We start from the raw sequence: 8,919 nt of genomic DNA on the forward strand, positions 1-8,919 counted from the left end.
TTGCATCATGGGACTTCAGATCAAATGATCTTTAAAATGCATGCAATTGTCCGCAAAGGGTATCATTCATGTACTTGGCTGAGAAATTTTAGTGACAAACTCGCTCACAGACGTTTCAATGGAAGTTTTGTTTTATCGTCAAGTTGCTAAGTAACAACTAGAGTGTCGAATGAAATTTGTAAGCTCCTGAACAATACTGATGCCTTCGATTTTCTTCTTCTCCTGTAGATAATCACGTGTCATGGTGGTCAACATATCTTTTGCAAAGCTTGCGTGACAGCTTGTTTAAAGTCACGCATAACAGATGACAATGCAGTGACAGGACTTGCGGAGGGGTTGAGTTGTCCTTTATCGGATCAATGTAGATCGCAATTTGACTTTGGCCTTCTGCAAGATATATTTAAACAATGTGTGTCTCCAAGAGCGGAAATTGATCTTGAAGGCGATCTAAAAGCTCTTGCAGTCAATCGCGCCGTACGCAGAAGTTCACGCGTTAACTGCCCCGATGAAGAATGTTCTTTCTTTTTCATTCAATCCGAGCAAGAAACTTTTCAAGAACTCTTCTTTCTTGTCCGAAGTGTGAAGGGAACTTTTGTTTTACTTGTAAAAACCGTCTGAGCTTTCAAGGCTTCTTAGACCACATCTGTCCCCCTGATAGAGGCGTCACAGACACTGACGCTAACATGAAGTTACATGAGGTGCTCACTGAGGCCATAGCGGTCCGGTGTCCCAGCAAGCAATGCAGGACGACGGACCGAAGAAGAGTTCTTGCTGTTAAAGAGCCTGGGGACTGCAATGTAATGCAATGTGGAGAATGCCACAGATTTTTCTGTTTCATTTGCTCCTCCGACTTGGGAACAGAGAGTCAACAAGCACATCAAGCGTTTCCTCACAGGTAAAGACTTCTCTGGAATGATAATGTAACTGCATTGCATCAACAGGCTGTCTTAGAGAGAGGGACTGGGGATTATAGGAAATGAAAGATACCATGCGTGAGATATCTCTTTCAGGTTCCTTTTGATTGGTTGCTTTTGACATCTCATTGAGCGTCTCTTTTCTGGGGGTGCTTTTCATTATGCCAAAGATTCCGGAAATTTCGGTCGGAAATGAAATGAAAAGGTCCGTTTCGGTTTCTTCCGACCGGAATATTCGGGATCACCTCTGGAGGTGGTCCGCTTATTTCGGTTGGAATATTCCGACCGAAATTCGCCGTTCCATCTTTGACAAACCGGTTTTTTGCCCTGATTAGGGAATTCGGAAAAGGAATAAAGAGTGAGAAGAGCCATTCCTATTGGTTGGCCCGGTTTCATCGGAAAATGGCGTTCCATTTTCCTTCGGTATTCCCACTTATCTCTGATCGGTCGGTTTGGCGAAATGGAAAGCACCCTGGGGCTACATTCAACATTCTCAGCCGAAGGCGGCCAGAATATCCTTCATTGCTCCTTAAAGGGTTGGCTCTTGAAATTTGTCCGAAAAACGTTAATTGAAGACACAACTAATTTAATTTTCACATCCATAAAAATGAAAAGTTGTGTGGCTTTAGCTTGCCCGAGATTTTATGAAAAGATCCTTCCTTGTGGGTTTTTGTAAGCTTAGCATGTAACGATGTAACAGCAATAGCAACTTTGGATTGTTTGCCTCCCCTTGTAATTTTAATTTAAGATGAGAAGCACGAATAATCATCTACGTAAAGAATATTTGCATGAATCCTCAGAAATTCAAGTACTCATTGGTAACATTCTTCATTTCTCCTAGAAATATAAATGAGGTAAAGGCGCCATTCTGCTGGCTTTTCAACGACGAAGAGAAGGGACAAACGGACGAGATGGCGCTGCAAATTCGTCAGTTCACTGCTGTTTCTAACTATCTATCCACATTACAAATAAGCGATGACAGAAAAGCGACTCTTCTCCTTCAAAATCGAGAAGTTTTAGGGGATCTTTACCTCGACTTGACCGGGATAAAAGGAATGAACAAAATGGGCAAATGCATTCTTATGTAAAGGCAGTCAACACTAACCTAGTTTGACTGAGTTCCATTCTAAAGAAACTGTAAAGCAGTGTGGCACAGAGATCCGATTGCTTTATATAAGTTGCCTGATAACCGATATTTTTTTCTTAGCTTACACAAATATTACTTTTTCACAAAATTAAGATGACTTTCGTGATAAATTGTACAAAAAACATGAAAAAAAAAGTAAATAAATAAATAAAGTACAATAACGGTGAGAAGTTTGGGACACCTAAAATAGTTGAGTGACCTAATCGAGTAGTTGATTCATAGGAAATTACTTTTGAAGAAAAACATCCTGAATCCGGGAGGTGGACGCGAAATAGTTGGATCTCAGTTGTTCATTATTCCTTCCATTTTTTTTCCCAGTTTCCATTATTCAAAGAAAACAACAAAATGATAAGACATGTTTCGACAGAAACTTCTGTCATCTTCAGTTGATTAATGTACAAAGTGTTAAATTGAATAATTCAAGGTAAAAGAGGCTTTTCATATTCAAAGAGAACAACCTTCTCTGAATCAACAATTACATCACGTAAATCTAAAACTATCCTTTTAATTCTCACTTTGTCACGTTTTATGTTCACTGCGTTGTTGCTAGCATAATTAGCACTTTTTACTACTTATAAATTCAACTTAACGCTTTGTACATTAATCAACTGAAGATGACAGAAGCCCGGGGGGGGGGGGGGGGACTCCCATATGGAACAGACGGGGATGCTCGTCGGAAATTTTGAATTTAACCCCTAAAGGAGACCATCTGGGCGTGGCTCAAGCTTTTTGTGACCCCTAAAGGATACCAATCTGGGCGTGGCTTAAGCAAATTTTGACCCCTAAAAACAAGTTAAAAAGAAAATTTGACTTCTGTTTCTCGTCGCGTAATTCTGTGTTTCTTCGCGGAACCCTAAACGAGACCTTGGCGGCTTAAAATATTGGCGCTTTGCCCGGAACACCCTAAGCGAGACCAAAATCCAAAATTTACACCCCTAAGCGAGACGACGACCATCCCCGTCTCTCAGTCGAAACGCTTGCTTGTGACGTCAGTCAAGCAATCAGTTTTTAACGTCGTGGTCACATTGCACTTCGGTTCGAATCGCGCGTTCGTTGAAAATGGATGAACTGTTTCCCAGATTAGTTTCAATCGTTTCTGCTGATGAGGAAGGCGAACCTCTTTCGTCTAACCGTCGAACTGTTCCTGGAACATTCGCCTGAGCAGGATTACAAGAAATGTTTTGAGCAAAACCTTCGATGAATTTCCGTGGAGACGAAGAAGGTGGCGCAATTAATCGGCGGTGGATAAGTTAAGAATCGGTAGCTTGCTTTGCTTCCACGGAATGGGCGATCCTGAACATATTCGAGTAAAAATGATTCAAAGGTACACCTTTAATCAAAACTTAATTACGAACGATCAAGCTGTCAAATTACGACCCTCCTCCTTATTGTTCAGCTTTCATGAACTGTTTACCTAGCACAGTTCAAGAGCACTGCAGAGCGCTCTTGAGCTGAGCTGCGGATCCTGTGAAGGTTTCACTGAGGCAAGCAACGCAATGCTTAGTCGGTCACACCTGTGACGAGCTAGGAATGAGGTAACCAAATATTGGCCGAGTAAGCAAGGTTCTAGCGCGAATGTGACCTCGGGGCTATTTTCATAACGTTAATGCCGAACGGACCTGAACAGTTTGCCTCTTGAGGTCCGTTCGGCACGCAATGATGACAAGTTTAAAGCTAGTGTTGTTAAATTTGTAACAAAATGGTAAATATTATTATAGATTATAAAATAACAAAAACTCCTATTTTTTTGTTTCCGAGTTTAGTACATTTTACTACGATGATCTTTCTCACTTTCATTTCATCCCGCTGTTTATTTTTTGTAAAGTCTCATATATTTTAAAAGTCAGGCTCGTTTTAAACGTTGCATTTCACATGTGTCGAATCTAGTGTAAACGAGAAAAATCTATTGTTTTTACTCATTTGCATTAGATTCGGCACATGTAAAATGCGACGTTTAAAACGGGCCTCATTTCAAGAACCAATAAGACCATTGTAACCTCCAACCGCAGACCATTTCATAATTTGCAGAAATCAAGAAAAAGTATTCGGATTTGCTTTGTGAGGAGCAAGGATGGCGAAGTGGTGAGAGCACTGGCCTCCCACCGATGTGGCCCGGGTTCGCAACAAAAATTCCCCAGAAAATGTCGAAAAACTGGTTTTATCGCACGAGTTGGGTGCAGGGATGGCGCAGTGGTGAGAGTGATGTGGCCTGGGTTTCTATTCCCAGACTCGGCGTCATATGTGGGTTGAGTTTGTTGGTTCTCTTCTCTCCTCCGAGAAGTTTTTCCTGTGACTGACGCGTAGACTATGAAAAAGCAGACGTTCCAAGGGTTAGCTATTTGTCAACCTTAAAAACTGTAAGAAACTTGTAGAGCTGGAGCACTAATTGGGGACACTGTAAGCTGAAATCAACAAATCAACACAAATCAAATCAAATAGCGGTTTTAGGGTTAGGGTTTCAAATATCGGTTCTAGGGAAAACCGGAGTACCCGGAGAAAAACCCTCTCTGTGAAGAGTAGAGAACCAACAAACTCAACCCACATATGACGCCGGATCTGGGAATTGAAGCCGGGCCACACTGGTGGGAGGCGAGTGCTCTCATAACTGCGCCATCCCTGGAAACAGGGGATTGACTTTATTATCAAGAGCATCGTGGAGTAACCCGCCCGCAGGCTAATGATAAAGCAATGCTATGCTATTTACCGGTGAGCATCCATATAAATAGCATAGGAAACCATTGTAGCTATAGAGATGTCGGAAAGTTGTCGGGTTCCTCCGCCAAACGATAACCGCGTCGTCTTTGTCGTCCTCTTTGCATGGTGACAATCAATGTCTTGGCATTTTCTGAGGTCTTTCTGTGCCGTCCCGTGATTCTTCAGTAAAGAGGTAAGAAATTCTTGAATTTTAACAAGATAAAATGCTTTTAAGTATGACCCTCTTTGCTCACGAAATCTCATTCCATCGCTAAATTGTTGTTATTCATACCATTAGGCGATGCTCCAACGAGCGATATAAAAATATTTTTCACAAATAACAATCCCTTGATTTATTCTTACGAAGGGCTGACCCGCGGAATGTGGGATCTCTAATCTCCCTTCCAAGAGTAATACTTTATTCCGATACAACAAAATTTCCGTACTACCCAACTTCTTTCGATCCGGGATCCAGATATAAAACTGAAAGAATAACTACATGCGATTCAACCCCATGGTGATGTTACCTAGTGACATTTTGAACTGCACCACAAAAGCACAAATACACCGAGAAAAAAAACCTTTCTTGAACAACTGGAAGCGTGCTCCCAGTTTTTCAGTTTAAAATCCAATTTGAATGCACATATCTTTACGCGCACAGTGTTGGTGTGCTGTCAGCATACTAATCATCATTGCATTAATGCCAATTTGGTGTCACTTTTGTGTTGTCAGTAGTGTACAAGAGAGATTTTATATATGAGATACAGCTTTTTAATTTTCAGCTTCTAAGCTAGTTTACACTTTGAAATATGAACACGTCTAGGTCTGTATGAGAATTGTAAATAGAGGTTATACACCATTTAATGTAAAACAGCCACCTTGAAAAAGTTAAGGAAAGTAAGTCCGGCCTCAAACACAAAATAAATACAAATAGGTTTGAAAATAACCCTTTCTAAAGAAAAATATGTCTAAAACCCGTTATTTTTTTAGAGAAACGTGGGAACATAATTTACTTATATCAAGGTATTTGTATAATTATGTTCAACTTGTCTTTCACGAGCATGATATTTCTGTGAAATAATGTTATGACATCTGGTATGGATTTTTTTGGGAAACTAAGGAGACAGTAGCTTTTGAACTTCTTACCCGTGGCTATCAAGCCATCTGGATGCTGCTGTAGTCAAGAGTGAGTTGGCTCTAAATCAGAGCTACCGTGAAAAGTATAATGGAGACAGATACAGAGAGTGCGAAATCGCCCGGTTTTTGGTTCGAGTCGACGGAAGGCCCTGCAGGTTAAGAGAAATGATGGGATCTGGGAACGCGAATGAGCTAACTGCAAAACCGTGGATGGTATTTCCTTTTGAAAGAAACTATGGAAAAATCAGGCCTGTTGGAGTCAAAAACGCTTTTGTAAATTGTAATTGCTCATTTGTAAGACTCAAGATGATCAATTAATTTGACGGTGATTTTGAGTAATGTCGACCTTGTCAGTTATGCTGTAAAAAGCCTGCTCTGATAAGATAAATACGAAGCGGTGAAGAACACTTGGAATAGGCTATGGCACTGTAAAGGAGATTGCCTTTTCCCTTACTATATATAGCAAGTGTTGGACGGGACTGGATCAAATGGCGAAGATTGACCACTCAAATGAACGCTTATGGAATGTACAATGTGGTCAAAATTTCCAAGTTACAATTCAAATGAAGGCTAATTTATGAGCAGCAGTTTCCTGTTCTCTTTATCAGTGTGTTTATGATACTTTGGATTGAACACGATTGAAACATGAAGAGCGCTCGGTTCTTTCTTCGCCTCTTACATCTGCTGCGTAGTCTCCTTGCCGTTCATTTCAGTTTTCGTGAATCACTGCCGGAGTATTTAAAGACAATTCTTTATAAAATACATGTACCTCCTGTAAATTGACCTGATTTAAAACTGCGCAAGGTAAAATTTACTAGTAAGTAATAACTGAATCACAATTCATGGTTTATTTTTTTTACTTTTCTTACGCAAGGGCTGTAAGCATAATTTTCACCACTTTCGTATATATCTGATAACTACTTTTTGATTAAAGATTTCTACCCGGCGGTAGGTTATTAGCGTTACCTATTACAGGGCGGTTAATGAAAACACAGTGATCTTTTATTTAAAGCTTACAATTGCAGGATATTTACAAAAACAATAGTATCCTTCGAAATCGAATTTGATTAGTAACTAGGGTCTTCAATTTATTATGCGTCAAAGTGTTTGCAGAACCCCTGCATACTATCTTGGTTGTTACCAATTTTTTAAGCTGTTTATTCAGTCAAACTTTCAGCCATACAACTTGTTTGTAGGTAAACTTCCGTCGTAACTCAATACACATTTGTCTTTCCTTTCAATTCATCAATGACTTCTCTTAGTAATTAATAGTCCTTTAACCTCTTTTCTTTACAATATGTTAATTTTTTTTACGATCGATGGAAACGGGAAAAATGATTGAAGCAAAGGTTACATGACAACATGCAACAAGCATGCGTGAGCTTGTGGCACGATGAATTCAATTCTTCTCAAGTCCACAACACAAAACATTTGAGCCGGTTTTAATTTACGGTGTAAGCCGCATAGTGTGTGGGAAGGCGATGTCTCATCGGTAATCGCTAAATAACCTTTTTTTACTGGGTTACGAAAGCGCGGCTTATATTAAGTTGGCCACCACCGGGTAAATCCGCCATATTGAAGTCGCGCGCATATTAAGGCATTTATTTTTCATGCATTTGATGGCGATAAGCGTATTGTAAAGAAAACACAAGAATAATACCGAACGATTTCTGCCACAAAGAGAAACCAAATAACGAATGCCAAACCAACTTTTAAAGCCATCTCTATTGACGAAACATGGCTTTCATTTCACCTGCCTTCAACATTTGTGAGGCGGCCTGAACATGTCTCGATTAGGGGCAAAAGTGTGCCGAGAGAAGAGTCATAAAACTTGTGTGTCACAATGGTCTTATCTCATTCGCACGTGTTTTGCTAAGAGACAACTTAATTCCGAAAGTGTTGATGGTGCACAACCATTGATAAAAACATTGAAAATCGAAGAAAATTGAAAAATGTTCCGCGTATCAACAACGGGCTGATCCTACTAACGAGGATTTCGTTCGTGCTTTTGATGCCTGATTAATTAAAGTTTGAAGCCACTACACACGAGCATACTAACTAGTCCAATCTTGGGATTAGGGTTTTGGCATATTCCTTCTAGAATTATCTGCAATAAGAAGCCTTAAAATGTATGACAGTTTTTTAACATCCGAATAGTAATTGTGTTGTCCTGTCTCTGTTAGGCGAAGAATTGATTTGACGAAAAAGAATTTTTACAAAGTTATTTTGATATCCATGGTTTCTTGCTTAGAAACAGCACCTACTTGTATCTTTTTGGCTAATTGCAGGAAAAGGCTTAAAACGTCTTATTTTTGCGCTGTTATCTCGCGCATTTGAGAAATGAGAGAAAATGGTTTTGTTGCGTTTGAAACACACCGTAACCAGGTTCGACTCCTGAAGCAATTGTTGAAAATTCTGTATAAATTCCAAGATTGGTTTCATTCATATTACATGGGCCTTAACACCAATTGTTCCATTCAAAGGCTTTATGTTAGCAGCACATGTTGCCCCGGGCAGAGAATTGTTCAATACATGCGCAGAACATAACACGCGAAGATAGCCAGACTGGAGAGTCATGAAAAAAGCAATTTTAAGAATCATTCCACTTACTAAAATAGACGCAAAATGATCGCAAAACGTAGCTCATTTCTTTAAAGGAAATGCGTCGACGTACGTAAAAATTGTGCTTTTATCGTGTACGGTAAAGAAATCACCATTTTTCGAAATGGCTTTATCATTACATGATGGATTTATAATAGCACCCAGGCGACACTTTTTGTCTCTTACTTTCCCGAACTTGTGCGGTGCAAAACTCTATAAATAGAGCATTATCGGCTAGAATGTAAACGCAGTTTCATAAAAGCATTTAACGAAAAAAGCTTACAACTGATCGATGGAATAAAAATAAGACGAACTCGCACAGGGTTCAAGGTCCTGTTTGTATATAGTCATGGATATTTCAGGTTCAAGTGTGGTATGCTGTCTTGAAAGCAAAATTTATTTTTCATTGTATGCTGTGCTGTCAAA

The 8,919-nt window shown here is 39.7% G+C and overlaps 1 pseudogene; it reads left to right on the forward strand.

Annotated features, from left to right (window-relative positions):
* Positions 1 to 2,226, forward strand: part of LOC138028841 (E3 ubiquitin-protein ligase RNF144B-like) — a 4,140-nt pseudogene extending 1,914 nt beyond the window's left edge.
* Positions 2,227 to 8,919: the final 6,693 nt, after the last annotated feature.

Source organism: Montipora capricornis, chromosome 13 (assembly GCF_036669925.1).
Source record: "Montipora capricornis isolate CH-2021 chromosome 13, ASM3666992v2, whole genome shotgun sequence".
Lineage (NCBI taxonomy): Eukaryota > Metazoa > Cnidaria > Anthozoa > Scleractinia > Acroporidae > Montipora > Montipora capricornis.